The 20,884-nt window shown below is 44.1% G+C and overlaps 1 protein-coding gene across 2 annotated transcripts in view; it reads right to left on the bottom strand.

Moving 5' to 3' along the window:
• LOC115277984 (cytosolic 5'-nucleotidase 3A-like) overlaps positions 1 to 20,884 on the bottom strand; it is a 162,543-nt gene that overhangs the window by 42,270 nt on the left and 99,389 nt on the right. The gene's annotated exons all lie outside the window — the stretch shown is intronic.

Below are 20,884 nucleotides of genomic sequence, written 5' to 3'. Positions count from 1 at the left end.
CCCATTTCCATCCCCTGAATGCGCTTAATCCAAGTAAACTCCAAGGAATAGCTAAAATGGAACTGGTTCCCAAATATTCCTCTCCCTTGACATCCAAGACAGAGGTCACTCAAAGAAGTAAAACACCCATGCACTGTTGACAAAATGGCCTTTACTCCACCTCTTTTTCTGTCAATCCAGAAAGATCTCAAGCTAAGGAGACATGTTCTTTGGGAACAATCATTCTTATGTATAAGAGAAGACCAATGTTCAGCATTTCATTCTGAACACCTCTGTTGCCCACCCTTCAGTCAATAGAAACAAGTTATCAGAGGTAGAAGAGTCTTCTGCAGCCTCTGTCTCATGGATGCATCCCAGAGTGGATCAGCTGCCTTGTAATGAGCTCTATTAGCCAGAGCAAAAATATGGGAAGAGAGGGGACTTGGGGAAGATGATGCCCTTGTTTTTCAGATAAAGACTGACAAGTAACCCCCAGGGTAGAGTGGGGTCAGAGGATAGATCTCCAGGGAAAGGTCAGCCTTGAGAAACAGATGTGAGAGTCATGCATACATAGGATGAGACAAACCCGCTAGGAATATAGCTTCAGAAAAAGAGAGTACCAAAACCAGACGTCTGAAGAATTCCATGTAAGAGATAAGTCACCAGAGAGAAGAACAGCAAAAAGTAGCAGTCAAGGTAAGCCATTCAAAGAGAGGTGATCAACAGAACCCAGAAGGCCTGGTGCAAGGGAAGGATTCCATGGGGTCCGAGGGCTGGGAGCAGTCTCAGGAGAGCAGGGGACATGACAGACACGTTAAACAGTGAAGGGAAGAGATGAAGTGGATTCTGAGTGGCCACCACATTTGGTAACCAATGCAACACATGGTAGGTGCTCAAATGTCTGTAAATGAGGGAATAAATACACATTTAGAAAGAAGCAATTAGAACTATTGTCATTGCTGAATATAGTACCATCTGTATTAAGAGTGGAGGGTGCCTGGTGGCTCAGTCTATTAAGTGTTCAACTTCGACTCAGGTCATGATCTCTTGATTCATGAGTTCAAGCCCCACATCTGGCTCTGTGCTGACAGCTCAGAGCCTGAAGCCTGCTTCAGATTCTGTGTCTCCCTCTCTCTCTGCCCCTCCCCACTTGTGCTCGCTCGTGCTCTCTCTTTCTCTTGCTCGCATGCACGCAGAAAAATAAATAAACATTTAAAAAAAATTTTTTTTAAAGTGGGAGATGGGCATATTTACAATTGCTAATTAGTTATGGAAAAGCCTCGAGGTTTTTTTTCAAGCCAGATGAACACTATTTAATGATATGACAGTCAAGTTGCCTATGTTTATAATGAATGCAGGGAATCAAACCATGAAGTACACTAGATGGTGATTATTAGAGACTTGGTCTTTGAAGATCTGATGATCTGGAAGAGTAGACCTTGTTCTGACTCAGGCCCACCTCACTAAAGGCAAAGCCACTAGTCTAAATACTTTGGGGTTATCTTACATGTTTAAAGAATATGGATAAAACAAAAGATGATGACCATAGAGAGGGCAACCATCTGAATTATGGGCTGGTTTATCTCAGAATATTAAACTGAGAACCTTCTTCAATCCTTTCAGTGGCTATGAGCTGAGGAGTGTGATGAACCCAACTCCATGCACTTGACATAAAGAAAAATTAAATAAAATTAAAATCAATCTCCCACATTACAAAATAAAATACCTCACCTCCTTATACCTTGAGGTAGCTCCAGAGTGGGTCTTACTGATAATCTGAAACTATCACTGGAAACACTAGAGTCAAGGCACACAGAACCAGTGTTCCACTGATGGGTCCTGCACACCTCTGTCACTTTGAAAGGAGTGATGGGGATGGGGGGCAAAGGTAATGGACCCTCTGAACCGGCCTTTCCCTCTCCAACCTCCATGTCTCGGTTCCACAGTCTGTCAACTTACTCCTCCTAAAATGCTATTTTCCTCCCATTACTCTATACCTCAATAGTCCTGAGTTTTTATTTCCATTTAAAAATCAATGCAAACTCCTCAGGCTAATTCCATGCTAATTATAGATTCCCTAGATTCTTGTCTTAACCGTCTTCCATGAATTCTCTAACCAAACTGACCTGCCATTGTACTCCAGAAAGTCGACCCAGTGGTCCTGCCTCAGTGCCTCGTCTCATGTGAGCCCCTTCCTGAAGGATCTTCCTCAACTAGTGACTTCATCCATGACCTTCCTCCTTATGGGAAGATACATATCTAATCAAAGCTTTTTGGGGATGCAAGCTGAGCATTAAATTCTTGTATTTCCAACTATGTGGTATGGTGCTATTCACACAAAGGCACAGAAAAAAGAATTGAAGGCATGAATAAAAAAGTGAATCCATAGGGGTTCCTGGGTGACTCAATTGATTAAGCATCTGACTTCAGGTTATGATCTCACCACTTGTGAGTTCGAGCCCTGCATCAGGCTCTGTGCCGACAGCTCACGCGTGCTCGCTCTCTCTCTCCCTCTCTCTCCCTCTCTCAAATATAAATTTTTAAAAACACTTAAAAAAAGAAAAGTGAATGGGTAAAATAAAATCCAAAGTTTTAATGATTTTTGGAAAATAGATGTATTCATTGGGAGGCTTTTAACCTGCACTCAAACTTCCTCACACAATAAAGAAATATGCTATTTCTTATTATGACATGAAACCCTGAAGCTCAGCAGGAGGAAGAGTGTCAGGACTGGTTGATAAGTGACTCAGCACTGCCATCAGCAATGCAAGCCTTTCCTATCTCCTGTCCCACACGCACCCAGCTGGCTTCATCCTAAGCAGGTGGCCTGGTGGCTGTGAGGGTGGTTGCCAGCAGCAACAAGCACCATGAATGTTTTTGTTCGAATATGGTGGGAGATAGCACACTTCCATATAGGCATCCCAGGGAAGTGCGCTGCGGATACAGCAACTTGGACTACAGTTAAGTGTGAAGTCAGATTACTTAAGACATGTAGACTTCCCTGGATAGTTTTCTTTTTTTTTTTAAACATTTATTTATTATCAAGAAACAGAGAGAGACAGAGCATGAGGAGGGGAGGGGCAGAGAGAAGGGGAGACACAGAATCCGAAGCAGGGTCCAGGCTCTGAGCTGTCAGCACAGAGCCCGACTCAGGCTCGAATTTACTAGTCATGAGATCATGACCTGAACCAAAGTTGGACGCTGAGCCATCCAGGTGGCTGGATAGTTTTCTAATGAGACCAGACAGACACACTTGCTAACAAGTTGTGCCAGCAAGAGGAAGGGTGGTGGTAAATGATGCTCAGGAGATCATCTGAGTCCCTAGCAGGACTAGAAAGGAAATACAATGCTCTGACATGCATTACCTCATCGAATCACAACGCCATGAGGTAGGCATGATTGCTCCCATTTCACTGAAGAGGAAACTGAGACACAGCAATGTCTAGTAATTTGTTTTAGCTCACACAGGTTTTAAGCAATAGAGCCAAGATTTAAAAGTTGGGTTCCTAATAACTTCATGGCTTACAAAATGACCTAACTAAGAGACTGCAGAAAAATGCTACTCTACTATTTACCAACGACAGGAGCCAAGAATTCCTGCCATTAATCATTCCTTAAAGGAGAAATCAGCACCACCACCCCCACCCACTCCACCCTCCAATAAGCAAAAACATAAGAGTGTTATTTGGGAACACTTATTATCACTTGACATGCCTGAAATTAGGTAATCAGATTAAAAATTAATCATAAAAATGAATAAATGGGGACTCCAATAAAAGCTAAATAATAGTGCCAGGCACTATCCCAAACACATCTCATGTATTTTATTATTAAAATTCACAGAAACCCAGTGAGGTCATACTATTTCCAATTTACAGATTGAGAAAGTGAAGCCCAGGGAGGTTACATAACTTGCCTAAGGTTAACTAGCCAATTAATGGCAGAACTAAAATTTCAACAATTCATCTTAAAACCTATTTCATATCCCCTCCATACTTTAATAATTATTGTATCTGTTATCTCTATCACAAACCTGATTGTGTTCCAAGCAAGTTAGGAAGGAGTTTCTTTTCCTCGGACAATTTTCCATCTGTCCCAGGAAAAGAAAAAGGAGATGGCAGGTATGGTTACTTGAAACCAGGCAATTTTGTTGAAACACGTGCTTGGACTTCCAAAGCACACATTCTCTAGGTGGGAGACATCACCCCTAACAGGGCACAAATTAATTCTTTGGGGCCAAAAAAATGCAGATATTGTAATGGCTTGTGGCTTTCCAAAGCTGATTGCTACCCATCAAAAACTTACTTCTCTCAGTATTTCTCCTTCAATAGGGAAAATTTTAACTTAAGCTAATTTTTCTCCTAAGGGAGGTGATAACGAAAATAGTTGTTGAGACAGCAAGAATCCACCGGGAAATGAACCAAGATTGAGAATGGTCCGGGGGCCCCACCTGTACCCACATTCCTTACCTGAATCTGGGCAATGTTGGCTACTAACCAGGTCTATTCGAAACCTGCGCAGCCCAGAGCTCGGAGGTGTTGGGGAACCTTCTGAGATGGGGCACACTTTGGGAAACGCTGCTTCAGACCACAGTCTCCAGCATCAGGCTGCCCCACACTCACGATGGGGTGGGAGGAAGAGAAAATCCTTGTCAACTACATTCTCTTTCTTGCCTTCTGAATTCAGAATATCCCCATGCTCAGCTCTGCTCCAACCAGGCCAACCTTGCAAAAACCTCCACAACAGAAAAGTAGAAAGAGAAAAACGTCTGTCTACACGGTTTTTTTTTTGGCCTCCTTGCAATCTACATGCAGCAGTAATACCCAGCCATACCCTCCCTCCCCAAACACACACTCTGCCGGCCGTTGGTACATCTCAAAGTATTTCCGGCTTGCGTCCATGAGGATATGGGGATTGACTTATTCAGCAGGAACGTGGTTACAGACAAGGGAGAAGGAAGAAGGTAAAGAAGCAAAACTCTGCCAGTAATTCCTCTTGCAAAGGGAATCTGTTGAAGAAGATAAGGGGAAACGGAGACTCGGGAAATGGAGTGAATCCCCAAAGTTGTAGTGAGTAGATAGCAAGGCTGAGCACAAAGCCCTGAGAGCCAAGCTGGGGCACTCTCTGCCAACTTGCACAACCTCTTACAACTTGCACAAGTTCTTTTAATAGCATGCACTCAAAGAAAATACTCCAGAACACTGAAATTGTCTGAGCACCAGCACCCTTTATAAGGATTTCTGTCCTGCACATTTTCATTTCCTTCACCGGGCAAGACCACCTTCTTTGTTCAGATTTCACCCACTCACCCTAAGCCACTGACACTTTCGTAACAAAGGTTTCCAAGCTGGGATATTGGAGGAGGCTTATAGGCTACCTCTGAGCACCTCCTCCCTTTCCCCTCCTAAGCCCAGTGGGTATTTTCTGAATGCAGGCATTTGGTTTGGCCCTCGCATCCTTGACTGATGAAACAGACATGTCTCCAGCATGATACTTTGTTTTGCTGTCCCCTAAAGTTACCTGTACAGGATTCTTCAGGACCAAGGATCTTAACCTCCCTCATTTCAGAAATTGCACCCAAAATTGCAAGAACCCTCACTGCAGAGCATCTTGCCACATGCATTTCCACCGATGCCTATAAAAATCAAATACAAAATTTAATTTCCATCTCTAGGACCACTAAGTATTTTCATCATAGATTTTTATTTTATTTAGTGATTTTTTTAGTGCTTGTTCTAAAAAAAATATTTTGGATGTAAGCATGTGTGCAAGGCCAAGGGTATTGAATGATGCCTCTTTGATTATCCCACTTAATCAGCAACCCCAAATGTCACCCCAGAGCATCTTATGCATTTCTAAACCATGTGTTTGCAATCGCCAGTTGTTCTGTGAGCCGGGCCAGCATATGTTTTTGGCTTTTGAATTCAATTTAAGCAACCTTGAGAAGGCACAACATAGCTGGGCAGGAATTTGAATGGTATTAGCTTAATTTTGATTCTATAGAAGCCAGATAACCATCTACCCTCTCTGTCTGTTCCAGGACATCCATTTGCACATGAACACCAATTGCTCACTTAATTCTGGGCCTCTCAGGCAGGTATGGATAAAGCAAAGGGAGAAAATAAGTCCACTGTCTGATTGACTACAGGGTGTGTCTGCATGAAAAAGCCTAGACATTTCTACATGATGAGCATAATGAAGCTGGCAAGGTTTCTGCCAAGCTCTGGCTTTTAATTAGTCAGTGACACTTGATAAATTGCTCACCTCTTGGGCTGTATCTTCACATCCTCAGACATCTGGAGGGAAACTGGAAGGGAAATGTCCTGCTCTTTCCAAAGAGCCAGATGTGTACCATCATGCAGAAGGAATGTCCAGATGCCGGACGTCTCCACTGTATTCCTCTAAGCGAGCCTTTCCTGTAGTCTTTTTGAAAGTCAGATGAAGAACTTCTCTTTTTTTTAATTTTTAATGTTTATTTATTTTTGAGAAAGAGAGACAGAGAGTGAGTGGGGGAGGAGCAGAGAGAGGGAGACACAGAATCTGAAGTAGGATCTAGGCTCTGAGATGTTAGCACAGAGCCCAGTGTGGGGCTCACACCCATGGGCCATGAGATCATGACCTGAGCCAAAGTTGGAGGCTTAACTGACTGAGCCACCCAAGTGCTCCTAGATGAAGAACTTCCAATTGAGACTTTCTGCCACTTCAGACCCTTTAAAAGAGATAGGGGCATAAATAAATATACTTATTTTATTATGAGAAGTCCTTACTCTTTTTTTCTTTTTCAAATGAGAATCCTATGTTTAAATGGATTTCATTACATACATGGAGTGTGTAAGAGTATTAGTCTGAGTGTGTGTGTGTGTGTGTGTGTGTGTGTGTGTGTGTTGGTTACAGCAGGGATTTTGAAACAAGACTACCAGTCATCATTACCTGAAAAATCTTTCTAGAAACACAGATTTCTGTTCCAAACTGGATCTATTGAACTAAATAAAGTCTCAAGTTTTGGAAGTCAGAAATCAGTATTTTTTAAATGCACCCAGTGGTTGTGGCATTAGAGCAGGGTGGCATTTGGGAACCAGAGAGTAGGGAGTATATAATACTAATACTAATAATGGTCAACTTTCATTGAACTCCTACCGTGTGCCAGGCACTATTCTAAGTATCTGACAGACACTTGCTTTAGCCTTGACCAGCACCATATCATGGGAGTACTACAGTATCTCCATTTTAAAATTTAGGAAACTGGGGTGCCTGGGTGGCTCAGTCACATGAGTGTCCAACTTCAGCTCAGGTCATGATCTCATGGCTGAGTTCAAGCCCCATGTCAGGCTCTGTGCTGACACCTCAGAGCCTGGAGTCTGTTTCAGATTCTGTGTCTTCTTCTCTCTCTGCCCCTCCCCCACTCATGCACTGTCTCACTCTATCTCAAAAATAAATATTTTTTTAAAAATTGAGGGAACTGAAGCTCAATCACAAAACTGGGTAAGTGGTAAGGCTTAAACATTCAAGATCCCAGGCTAAAGGCTTGGTTCTTGTTCAATTACAAGCTCCTGCCTGGCCAAGGCAGACGTCATTCCCAGAACACTTCCCCTCAGCCCTAAAGTCTCCAGTTGATTAGAGCTGAATCGGGAGATTAATCTATCCTCTGATCTAGCTGAACCTGTTTGTTTTACAGATGAATAAACTTTGACCTAAAGAGAATAAGTGACTCTTCTGGGAACACCCAGATGAGAACTTAAACTTACTGATTTTGTCAGAGTTCTTAAAAAAGCACCACATTTCTAGTTGAGTAACTAGTTCTCCCCATGACTTAAACATTGAAAATCCCCCTGGAAGGATAGTTACTTTTAATGGTGCTCAATTAATTTTCTAAAAGTTCTGAGTTTAAGGATCTTTGCAACTAAGATATTCTAGAATCCCATACTGCACCTGGGTTTTGTGTTTGTTTGTTTGGGGGTCAAGATAAGAAATATTTCCAAATTTATCTTGGAAGTCTGCTTTTATGATCCCAGCTCCATGAGTGCTTATTTAGGGGGTGAAAAGTTTTAAAATGGTTACCTTGTGGCATTTGGAGACTCCAGACACAAACTGTTGAAACAACAGTTTTCCCTGAGGCTCCCAACTCACATGTTACTTATTGCTAAACTTTGAGTTAATATGACTGCTTGAGATTTAGACCGCAACAATCTGCCTACTGACATACTCTGGAAGCTTCTTCTCTCCATCCCACACACAAGATTTTACTGTTGACACTATTACATAACTTTCCTCAAACTCAGATTGCCAAGATGGGTGCTGAAGTGTAGCCGTGAATCTGTCTGGATTCACAATTGCCTCTCAGCCTAAACATTTACACTGAAGGTTCAGATCACTGAGGTGGAAACTTGACACTGAAGACTTCTCCTGAGATGTGTGTCAGTGTACGCCTGCAGGGTAGCAAAGTGGAAAACACAGAAGGGTCAGTGACCCGGTTCCTGCTGTGTTCCCCTGACAAGGGCCAGATTTGTTCTCATTTCTTCAAGTATTTGGTGACTTTCTCCTTCCCTTCCAAGCTCAAGGTAACAACAACTCCTATTTCTTAGAGAAACAAAACCTCCATACAATTATGGGAGAGCTAGGGAAATAAGGCTCCAAAAGAGAGACTCATTAACTGGAACTGCAGAGGCGCGGCACCAATGGACAAGTCAGTATTTGCCAGAGTTGTGTCCATCTTCCAAGAGAAGAGCCAGTAGAGAAGGCTATGGAAGGCAGGCCTTGCTCACTTGTGGCCAGTAGGGCTAGCTGTCAGGAAGATGAGCTGGATGCGGATTGGGGTACTGCAAGGATACTGTGGGCCCCACCAGCGACTGTCTGACAGACTCTCATTGAGGAGCAGAAAGAACAGCCTGGAATCCACTCATGTCTCTACATTTGTTTCTCACCACATCTAACCACAACTATTTCAGAAAGTAATGACTGCTGCTTTCTTTCTACCTTTCAAAAATCATGCGTCTAACTTAGATCCACACAATGATCCTTGGGAACATATTTCCAGCTTAGCCAAGTTGACACTGTACAAAACCATCATGGTCCACCCTTTTTCAATGAGACATCCATATATATCTTTTTAAATCATTTTTTAAAGTTAATTAATTAATTAATTAATTTATTTATTTATTTATTTATTTTGACAGAGAGAGAGAGAGAGAGAGAGAGTGAGTGCACAAGCAGGGGAGGAACAGAGAGAGGGAGAGAGAGAATGTCAAGCAAGCTCCATGCTGTCAGCGCAAAGCCCAATGTGGGGCTCAACCTGACAAACCATAAGATCATGACCTGAGCCAAAATCAAGAGTCATCCACTTAACTGACTGAGCCACCAGGCACTCCTTAAATCATTTTTAGTTCCCAAATAAGGATTATAGTAAAACTATGTTTTCACCCAAAATGATGCAACTACCATCATATGACCAAAGACAGACTAAGTTTCTCCCTAAAGTAGCATACAAAATCCCATGTGTTACCTGATTTATCTTTGGATGACTATGTAATGCAATTTTGTAAAAGGTAAGATGGAAGTTTTTTCTTCTCATTAAACTGGTCATAAGGAATCCCCAGTGATGTGGTATGTGGAGGTTGTGAAGGTTGAGAAAGGGAATGCCATAAAACAGAATTAGGAGCCATGAGAATCTGAGCCATTTGTTTGTATAATTTACATGTGACTTTTAAGATCTGCCCAAGACTCATATTGTACATGTTAAATCCACCTGCTGACTGAAAGCTGTGCATGGCCAACTTCATGGCTTGATCTGTCAGAAACACTCAGTTCATGAAGGGTAGTATGGATTCCATGGTTAAGTGTGCAGTCTCTTCTCTATAAAGACATAGAGACTGAGTCTTGTAATGAGCCAAAAGCTATGTTTCAAATGAATAGCTATCTACAGAATGGCATGGCTATGCTCCAAAATCCTACAGATCTTCTCTCTGATTTATTTACAAGGAGCTGCCAAAGTTTCAGCATAGCATCCATGAATCAGAGGTGTCATACAATATTCTTTATCACAAGGCCAATAGGGCAACACAGCTTGCCAAGCCATCTACCACAGAGCCTTCTTTTGTTATGGGACCCACTCAAAACTGGCACCTTTTGGAGTTATTCAACAAATGATTCAAATGACATGAGCAAATGAAGTGTATGCTGCTTCAAGATCCAAACAGATTCTCTAGACTTTGTGTCTTCTCCTTAGTGGAGGAAGTACTATATGCAGAGACTTCTTTTCCAGCATGTTTTGTAGCCTAGAAATTCTCATTGAGATAAAGCTCCTAAATTTTTGTGGGATCTATTTCTACCCTCAGTTACACACATGTCTTATCAAAGTCACTAGGTCACTTTCCCCCAACTCACTTCTTGCTCTTTTCTTGCTCACTTCAGCATAGCATCAGTGGCCATCAGTATAACACATCAGTATGATGTCCTGTGGGATGGAGGGACAAGCAAGAACCCTGTAGATTGGATTATGACAGAGGACAAAAGATGATTTTGTTTGGTGAAGGTACATTGCTAGCCCTGCCAGCTAAGTGCACACTGCTTCTGATAACCTTTACTAACACGTATAGAAGGGAAGAGGCATCTGCAATTCTGATAGTTGCATGCCAGATGCTAGATGCAAAAAATGTACCCATCTGGAATAGCAATTGCAATTGGAGTCACCACCTGATTGAATGTACAATGACCCACCGCTGGTTCCTAAAATCCATCTGTCTTCTACACAGGCCAAACAGACAAGTTAAATGAAAACACTGTCAAATTTGCTAACTCTGACTTTCAAGTCTTTGATAGTAGCACTAACCCCTACAGTCCCTCCAGAAATGCCATAATTCTTCTGAGGCAGTTCTAGAATCTTCCACTTGGCCTTTCCCACCATAATAGCCCTTAGGTCATCCCATGGGTCTAAGAAACAATGTGGGGATTCTGCCACTTGCTGAGTAAGTCTTTTCCAATTATGTACCCTAGAACTGGAGATATAAGCATAGCATAAGTTCAGGAACTCACTTGACCCACTGTGAAATGGACCTGAGTCAAAACTCTATTAATCACTTGACCTTAATAATCCCCTACTCTGGCTGATGGGCCATAGGAGCATTTTGAGTCCCTAAGAGTAGTATCATTTCACAGCCAATATCTAACAGTTTTCCCAAAGTTCCACTAGTTCCCCTTCCTCAGTATACAGTCACCTGCAAAATGACTGCACATCCTTCCAGAGAAGGCCAAGGACATCTACAGTATGCACCTGTGGCTGTGCTTTACGGTCAGCCTCACTGCCAATGAGCAGTCACAGCCACACCTCCATTTGTTCCGGGAGGCCAAATGGCAGGCACACTCCTCAGGGTGATGGACCCTTCCCCAAACATGTCCTCTTATCCACGAAGGGCCAAGGGCATCTTCCACTAGGTATCTGGACAGTTTTATACCCCTATAGTGTCCCTTATTGGGGAAACTAAGTCTCTGCATCTGCCCAGAGAGAAAAAGGCTGCCTAGACTCTACTCCCCTCTTGTGAGAACATGAGCCCCTAATGAGATTCTTTGCATATAAATCCGTTAGCACCATGGTTAAAAAAAAAAAAAAAGTAGACCCTAAAGTCAGGTATTATAAATACCCTCTGTATTCATTTCCTATGGCTGCTGGAATTACCAGCAACCTAGGTGGCTTAAAACGACAGAAATTTATTTTCTCACAATCCTAGAGGCTAGAAGCTAGAAATCAAAATGTCAGCCAGGCCATGCTCTCTCTGAAAGCTCTAAGGTAAGAAGGATCCTTTCTTGCCTCTCCAGCCTATGGTGACCTCAGGCATTCTCTGGCTTATGGTGTCACACCAATGTCTCTCTCCATCTTCACCTGACCTTCTCCTCTATGTGCATCTCTGCATGCGTTCACACTTCTTCCTATAAGGACCCTGGTCATTGGACTCAGGGGCCTCCCTACCCCAGCATGAACTCAACTAATTACATCTACAAGGGTCCTGATTCCAAATAAGGTCATGTCCTCTGGTTCGGGGCAAACATGAATTTTGAAGGGAACACACATCAATCCCCTAAGTCCTCTAACAGTATTTCTCAACCCTAATGGCCTTGCAAACCCTTGGAGGCTCCTTCTCCAGTTCCTTACTGATGTACCCCCCACCCCACCATAGGACAGAGAATTCTGTCTTTGGGCCTCTTTGAACTTCTGGAGATTTCTGTCATGCCCAGATTCACATCCTACCTCCTGAGATTAGACATTAGTCTTACTAGAATGGAATCCAGGTATCTGCACTTTTGAAACCTCCCCAGCTAGGTTTTACTGACTATATCCCAGAGGTCCACATGGTGTGTGACACTTCCCAGCCATCCTAGATCCAAGGAGAACAAAGATCTCTGCCCTCCTCAAGTCCGGATCCCAATCACTGCTGACAGCCACCTGTCTAACCCCATAGGGATTCTGCAAGATCTACAACCACCATCCAAACTTTTGCTTTAAATAAACAAAACACAGGACATTGCATCCACATGGTCAAAACTAGGTCCTACACACAGTAAGTACTGCTCACTCAGATCTACCACACTATTTTTACTTTGGGCATTTATTCTGTCCCCTAAAATACTCCAGGCAATAGATTTCCAGGAGGTGATGGCACTTCTCAGTTAGATGACCTCTTAACATGCCATGCCTCCAAGGTGCACAAAAAAACGTCAGAAAGCATGGGCCCTCTCACTCTTGATGCTTCTCCAACAGAGCATCTCTTGTAGGTTAGGGTGTCCCTGGAGGTGGACAGACCCCTCTGTATTCTTTCCTGTCCCTGGTGCCCAGCCCACAGGCCCATCTTCCTCTCTCCCAATATGCAAATATGTACCTAAGTTCCCTTTGGCAAAGCTCTATGCAGCAGGCTCACATTTCTGCCTTCCTCAGGGTTTACACATCACCTTTAGCCCAACTCTATGGACTTACATGAACACACATAAATATATGTTTGTGTGTCCAGGGGTATAGTCTGACAGGTTTCATTTAGGATGAAATCAAAGATTGGCTTCCGGGGGTGCCTAGGTGGCTCAGTAGGTTAAACGTCCCACTTCAGCTTAGGTCATGATCTCACAGTTCATGGGTTAGAGCCCCACATTAAGATCTGTGCTGACAGCTCAGAGCCTGCTTCTGATTCTGTGTCTCCCTCTCTCTCTGCCCCTTCCCCACTCCTTCTCTGTCTTTCTCTCTTACAAAAATAAATATTTTAAAAAATTAAAAAATTTTTAAAAAGACTGGCTTCTCCAAACCAAAACACTGGTAGTTTTCCTTTCTAGCTTCAAAAAAAGAAATTCTCCTTTGTTCCATATTAGTTAATTTTTCCAATTGCAGAAGAAAGGCTATATTTTTCACTTAGTAATTAAACTTCCTAGGTGAAATAAATCTACATTTATTTCAACCCTGAATGCTCACAGAACTGGGGATTTTCCATTGTAGAGTTGCCCCCAGATTGTCATGAAACAGTGCCTTGTGCTCCCAAGTACCACTCTGACTCTGGACTGCCTTATTATTGGGACTCATTATTATATCTTCTCTCAAGGCCACTACGGGGACTTAGCAACAGGGAGATATGGCCAACTTGCCTGGTGTTTGGCGGATAACTGCTGATTATTCCCAGCACTCTTCCTAATGTCAGCTAATTCAGACATGTTTAATAGCAGATAATAAAATATATAATCATTATGTTATGTACAATATGTAATATAATAATAAGCTAAGTTTCATATCACCTAGCAGGCTGTAGAAAATTCTTATGAAGATACCATCCTTATAAAACAGATCATTTGATTACACAGTAAAGTGGCCTGGCTTATCTCTATTTGCACTTTCCTCCACAACAGTGAAACACTGTGTCTCTCTCTCTTTCTCTTTCTTGTTCTCTTTGTCTCCACCCTGCTCCCTTCTACTTGATGTTTCCATCCCTCGTTGTTTTCCTTCAAATGCTCTGCTTGGGGTATTAATATCTTTGTGATGAGAAGCACATTTTCCTATTCCTGGAAAACTATATATAAAGCAGAGGAAGTGAATCAAATGCCGCGAAAAGGACACAAAGAAACCTTGCCGAAGTGGTTTTCCCCAAGGCTATGGAACATGGAACGCTGCCCTGCTGCTTCCTGCGATGCCACCTGCAAGGGAGCCCCAGCAGGATAAGACAGGTCTCTGCCCTCTCATGGAAATTGTGTGTTCAAACACCACTCGCTTCTTCTAGGTTTGCCTCCACGCAATGGCTAAAAAAATCAGAACAAAGCACAACCCCTCAGGCTCACCAATGCCCTGGGGCATCTTTGACATCCTCAGCAGGAGCCCTCCTTGCACCTAAAGAAGAACCCAAGTCCCAGAGGAAGCCCAGAATGGGGGTGGGAAGAGTCAGGTGACCTAGTCGACTGGCCAGCTCCGCTGTGTTTTGAGGATGTCATTCCCAACCCCATGCCTCAGTTATCCCATATTCAACAGTCTAGGAATTCAATTTAGTGACCTCTCATATCCCTCAGGATCTAATGATCTGAAATGCTCAGGCAATGCAAACGGATAACAAAGATTGGCAATACCTCACCTCTGTTCTAGCCATTTAACTGAACTGGCAACATACATTTAGTGGTGGGGGGTGGGGGGAAGGTCTCAGTGATTTGCATTCACATCTAAAAGATTTGCACAAACAGGAAGTTTGTACCTAACTGTAAATATTTCACTCAGTGCCTACCCCTGAGGGGCTTACCATTGCAAGCAACTGTCCAGCGCTCACTCCCTTACTCCTTAACCTGGCTCAGCTTATATTTATTTATTTCTGGAGTAAATTCCTGATTGCTACTTGCCTTATTAGAAATAAGGCTGCCATGTAAAAGCTAAGCTATGACATAATTCAATGGACCTACAGCAGAGATGTGTTACCTTACATAGAAGAATAACAGAAACACTGCTGTGTGCTCCCCACCCCACCTCCATTGTCCAGGAACACTGGAAGACACCTTTCTCAGCCTTCCTTAAAGCTAGGTTTGAACTGCATGCCTGAGCCTTCCTCACAAGCCTGTGAACAGCAGTAACACCACAGCCAGACCAGGACAGTGGGGAGCAGAAGCACCTTCTCCATGCCTGCCCGCATCTGCGCAGTTGGAAGCAGAGAACGTCCAGGGGGCAGAACTGCAGTGGGAATTTCTGTGGGTTCCTGAGACCCAGTTGGAGAAGGGCCTCTGAGGGAGATGTCAGATCACCTTGGAACGTGGTGTGAGCAAGAAATCAATTTGTTTGTGTTAAGCCACTGACGCATCATGGTTTATAACTCCAGCAAAGCCTACCCTATCCTGAGACTTCAACAAGCCATCCCAAGAGCAGAGACTAGGTATTCCAAAGACTGTCAATTATGGCCCACCCAGCACTGTCCTGGAGGGAGTGGTGGGGAGCTTTTCTGGTTCACACTGGAAAGTCTTCCAGGAAGTAGAAACTGATATGGTTATTCAGGCATCTTGTTTATTTATCTGAAACTATTAAGTTTACAGCGCAACCTGTGCTCCTTGTTCATATTCACAACTCACTGAAAATCTAATTATGATTTCGCATCTGATACAGCTTTATTGACAGGGAGAAGATGTCACATCAGATGAATTTTGAGTTAAAACGTATTTGTGACAGGAGCGCCTGGGTGGCTCACTCAGTTAAATGTCCAACTCTTGGTTTTGGCTTAGGTAGTGATCTCACGGTTTATGGGATTGAGCCCCGTGTAGGGCTCTGTGCTGACCAAGTGAAGCCAGTCGGGAGTCTCTCTCTCTCCCTCTTCCTCTCTCCTCCCCACCCTCATTCTCTCTCTCTGCTTCTCTCAAAATAAATAAATAAATAAACGTATTTTTAAAAAAGAAAAAATATTCCTCTGACAGAGTCTAATTAGACATAATCAGTTCCAGCTTCTGGCACACTTATAGCCCCTCGCAGGGGAAATGTCCCTGCTCATAGGCTCGGCTGATGGGCCAGCTTAAGGATACATGTGCTTACCATGGGGTTTCCAAACCACAATCTAGCTTATGATTCATTCATTCACTTATTCATTCATTCACTCCACAAGTATTTATTGAGTACATACTCCGTGCCTGCTACCGGCACTGGGGATAGAACAGTGAACAATCTCCCTGCTCTCATGAATATCATAAATATTATATTCTGGAGGGTGGAAGGCAGCTGCTGACTCAGCAGAAAAATAAAGTAGGGTAAGAAGGATAAAGTGTGATATGGGACAAAGGAGGGAGAGCCATTTCTATGTCTCAAGAAATAGGTTTCTCTGGTGGGGTGACATTTGAGCAAGACAGTGAAGAAATTAGGGAGATTGCTATGTGGGCATTCTCCAGAGCAAGGGGGAAATGTGGTTGTGAGAGAAACAGGGGTTGCAAAAATCTTTAGGTGGAGCAAGCTTGTTTGGTCAAGAAACCGCAGGAAGCCAGAAGGGCCCAGGGGATGAAAAAAGGAATGATAATAGGAATGTAGATCAGCGGGGAGCAGGGGGCCAGAACACACAGGCTCATGTAGGCCCAGCAAGGGCACTGACTGTGAGTAGAATAAGAAGTCATAAAGGTTTGGAGCCCAAGAGTGGCACTGTCTGACTTAGATTTTAAAAGGATAGATGATTGCTCCATTGAAAGGAGACACTCGGAGAATGCGTAGAAGCAAAGAGATCCTCTGGGAAGTTATTACAATAATTCAGGTGAATGATAAATGGTTCCTGTGGTCTGTGGCATAGTTCATCAAACTCTCTTAGGGATCTGAACAGATTACCAGGAGAATGAAGCAGAGAACTTCAGGGACAGCCGCTGAAAACACATGAGGCAAAGAGCTCAGGGCCCCAAAGCACAAACAGCCTCCTCTGGTCCTAACCCCAGATGTTGGCCTCACTTCCTGGTACCAACAGCCTCACCTCTGGGGTGCTGAATCTTGTCTGCATAGATATATAAAACCCATTTCAGTCAGCTGTATTAGTCAGCTATTGCTGCATAACAAACCACCCCATAACTCAGTGGCAAACAATACTATGCCTGAGATGGAGCCTGATAATTTGCCTTTCTAACAAGCTCCCAGGTGACCCTGCCACTGCTGGGCTGCAGGCCGCATATCCAGTAGCATTGACCTATAGTGCATTCTTAAGGACTGAGTATCAGATCCATGGGACAGTAGCTAAAAACATTTTAATTCTCCAGGTAATATCTATTATCCCATAGATAGTAGAACATCTCCTTAGCCGTGGAAGGAGAAGCCTAGACACATCTGAAGACAGACCCTGGGGGAATCAACACCTTGTTGCTCCCTGACCTTGAGTAACTGAGAACACACAACTTGTGCTAAACTGCTCAGCCTCTCTCCCTCTGCCAAACAAGGATTATAACTTCTAAAAAGCATGCGATAACCCAACCCCAGCACATACATTCTGAGTTAGCCCTTCCTTCCACTGAGCTCATGCATAATCTCTTTTAAAATAGTTATGGCAGAGTGTTCCAATTATCTCTTTCCAACTCTGCTTTCTCCAGAGCTAGTAAACTGTGACAGCACCTCTGTGTCCTCTCTATGGGTCTTCCTAATGTCTAACACTTATTAGGTTCTCAACTCATGTTTGTTGAGTGAATAAATGAGAAGAAGAGCAAAATGTTGGTCTCCTCGAGAGACAGGACTCCTGTCAAACCATTCAAGAACACTCCAAAGGATCTGATCCCCCACCCTGTGCCAGACCCCTGCCCAATCTTCGGTCTCTCCTGAATCCACATAGAGCAATGATTTTCCTCAGGGCTGCATATGAGAAGCAACAGGAGATACCTTAAAAATCTCAATGCCCAGGCCACCATCCAAACCATTTAAATCAGAAGTCTCAGGTGAGACCACACATCAGTGATTTTTTAAGCTCCTGGTGATTTCCACATGCATCCAGGACTGAGGACAGCTGAGTGGTCAGAGGACGGCCAGCTCCACGGGGCAGCAGTGACACCTGCGAGGCAGACACAGGGGTAGCAATGAGTCATGGATAGAGTTTAACCGTCACTGCCACAGGCACTGCAGCTATTTAGAATCAAAAAACAAGCTGGAGAAACAAGAAACAGATTCTCAAACCTTGTTATGAAAACAGGGGATTAGCTGTTATTGCATAAAAGTTGATGCCTCACCAATCCTTACAGAACCTGTTTTGTTGTGAGTTCCAAAGAAGCCATGGGTCCTTGGAAGGCTCTCTTGGCTAATGAATGGCTTTCCCATAGGCTAGGAGAGAGCAGCTGGCTGTGGGGCTGGTCCAGGGGCCCCTTGCAAACATAGGAGCTGAGGGGGACAGGCCCTAACATCACAGAGGTTGGCATATCACAGGGTGAGGAGTGCACGAAAGTCACATGCCAGGAAAGTTGGAGAAAAACCAGAAAAGAGGAGGAGGACAAGGGAGACCCAGAGGAGCAGGGAAAAGAAGAGGGAAAGGCAGGGAGGAGAAGGGCTGAGAGGTGAGGCTGGCCCCTTGGAGATGAATTGGCCAAGACCCGCCCCACACCTCTTTGCCCCCAAGGCCCCTCTCCAGCAGTCAATGGGGTAAGACCTAGGACAGAAAACACAGTAGCCTCCCCTTTCCCACTGCCCCAGAATGCTCTATGCACCTCTGCCCTGGAGGACCTCATCCCCAGGGGCCTGAGGTCATAGTCTCCCAGCAGGAAACACATGGACACCAACTGGGAACCAAAGTCCCATATCACAAACCTCCAGTGATTTAGGTGGAGAACAATGCTGGTGGTTCTGGGCCCCTCCTACCCAGACAGTCTTGTTGGTTTCTTATCGCCCAGAGGGATAAGCACTGACTTATAAAGCAATAAAAACTTTCCACAGATCTGCATCAGCCAGGCAGTAAAGCAGCTTGACTTTATCAGATACCTTCGTAGCAGAACATGGGAGAGAATCCCTGCATCCAGTAATCAGGAGCAGATGGCCCACAGAACCAGCAGAATTCAGTGTCAGAACCAGGGCCTTTGGAGACCCCCCAGTCTGGCTCATTGGTGTCTCATAAACGGACTGACGGTGAATGAAGGGCAGTCTTCTGGCCTGCATTATACTGTCAAGAAAACGCGACATGACCATTCCCAGCCATTTCTTTTCTAGCAGGTACCTACCACCAGCAGTCACAGACCATCACATCAGAGTGAGACTAATCTAAGCTCCCACCTTCTCCCCCTGCATGCAAGAAAGGAACAAGGATGTTGCAGAGCTGGGGATTTCTGCTTTGGCCAGAGCAGAGGGGACATATTGATTGACCTTTTGATTTTGCCCTTTCAGGAATCTGGTGGCAAACCCAGTTTAAAGTGAGCCACCAACACCGAAAAGACTGTTCACTCCTGCATTGGAATGGAGGTAGGATTTTTAACAGTGTGTACATCCTGCTCAGGACACCATTTGGCTGGCTCACCCACATATGTCAAGCACTACAAGTCTCAGGCAGTCCCAAAGCCTGCCTTCCAGATCAGCAGCTCTGCAGTCATGGTGTCCATTCAGGAACCAGGAGAGTCCAAATCAAGCAAATGCAGGCTCAGCTCCATTTGGGTTCAACATGGGGCAGCAGCCATTGACAGAGGATCCTAGGAGTAGTGATGAGGAGATCCAAAGAGATAAAACACATTGAGGACTTGCAACCCTGCCAGGAACATGGTAAGTGTCCGATGACTGTAAGCGAATCCACATCTACTCAGGGGATTCCTCAAGAGTCAGTCTGCATTCTGGTCACCCGCCCCTCATGGCCACTAGTCCTAGAACCAATTATATTTAAGAAGCAGCCTGGAAAGACAGCTGGTTCTTGTCAGAGTGTCCAGCTCTGAGACTGGATCAGAACTTTTGTCCCCTCTCCCACCTGGGATCTGGGAGAGCTTTCGGTTCCCAGGGAAAGGGGCCAACAGCCTCCAGAGCTCCAGGTCCCTATCATACCTCATCTTCCCCAGCCACAGGCAACTCTGTTCTGTATTTGGAGTAGCCACAGGAAGTGTGGCTAAGGGGGAGTCATGCTCTTGTGTATTTGTTTGTTGACTTGATTGCTTTTGGAAAAGAGAGAATTTCATGGTGTGCCAAATTTCTTTACAGAGCTGGAAACACACACTCACCAGTGTCAGTCCCCTTCCCATCTGCACGTCCCCACCACTCTGTGTTGTCATCTATTTCTTCCTCCCCTTTTCTTTGTTGCCTCTTTCCTTTCTTCTTCATTGTTAGCCTTGTCCCCCTCCCACTCCTTCATTGCCCCCTGCACCCACACTCAATGGGGCCATTTGGGCAGAGCAGTGATGGTCAGCAGTGGGGGTCAGGTGGGAAAAACTGAGACATGCCAGCTCCTCTTCACCATCTAAGACTGTTCATGTATATCCTCAGTAGATTAAGCAATTTTGTTTCATTATATTATGCATTTTAGGGTGAGAGAGACCCCCTATACAAAAGTTATTTTTAAAATTGTAAAGTGATTTCCTGTCTCACATTCAGATCCTTTATCCATTTTGAGTTTATTTTTGTGAATGGTGTCAGAAAGTGGTCTAATTTCATTTTTCTACATGTTGCTGTCCAGCTCTCCCAACACCACCTGTTGAAGAGGCTGTCTTTTTTCCATTGGATACTCTTTCCTGCTTTGTCAAAGATTAATTGGCCATATACTTGTGGGTCCAGTTCTGGGTTCTCTATTCTATTCCATTGGTCCATGTGTCTGGTTTTGTGCCAGTACCATACTGCCTTGATGATGACAGCTTTGTAGTAGAGGCTAAAGTCTGGGATTGTGATGCCTCCCGTTTTGGTTTTCTTCTTCAATATTACTTTGGCTATTCGGGGTCTTTTGTGGTTCCATATGAATTTTAAGATAGTTTGTTCTAGCTTTGAGAAGAATGCTGGTGCAACTTTGATGGGGAT

This window comes from Suricata suricatta, chromosome 14, assembly GCF_006229205.1.
Source record: "Suricata suricatta isolate VVHF042 chromosome 14, meerkat_22Aug2017_6uvM2_HiC, whole genome shotgun sequence".
Classification (NCBI taxonomy): Eukaryota; Metazoa; Chordata; class Mammalia; order Carnivora; family Herpestidae; genus Suricata; species Suricata suricatta.
This window is presented reverse-complemented; position numbering and strand designations above follow the sequence as displayed.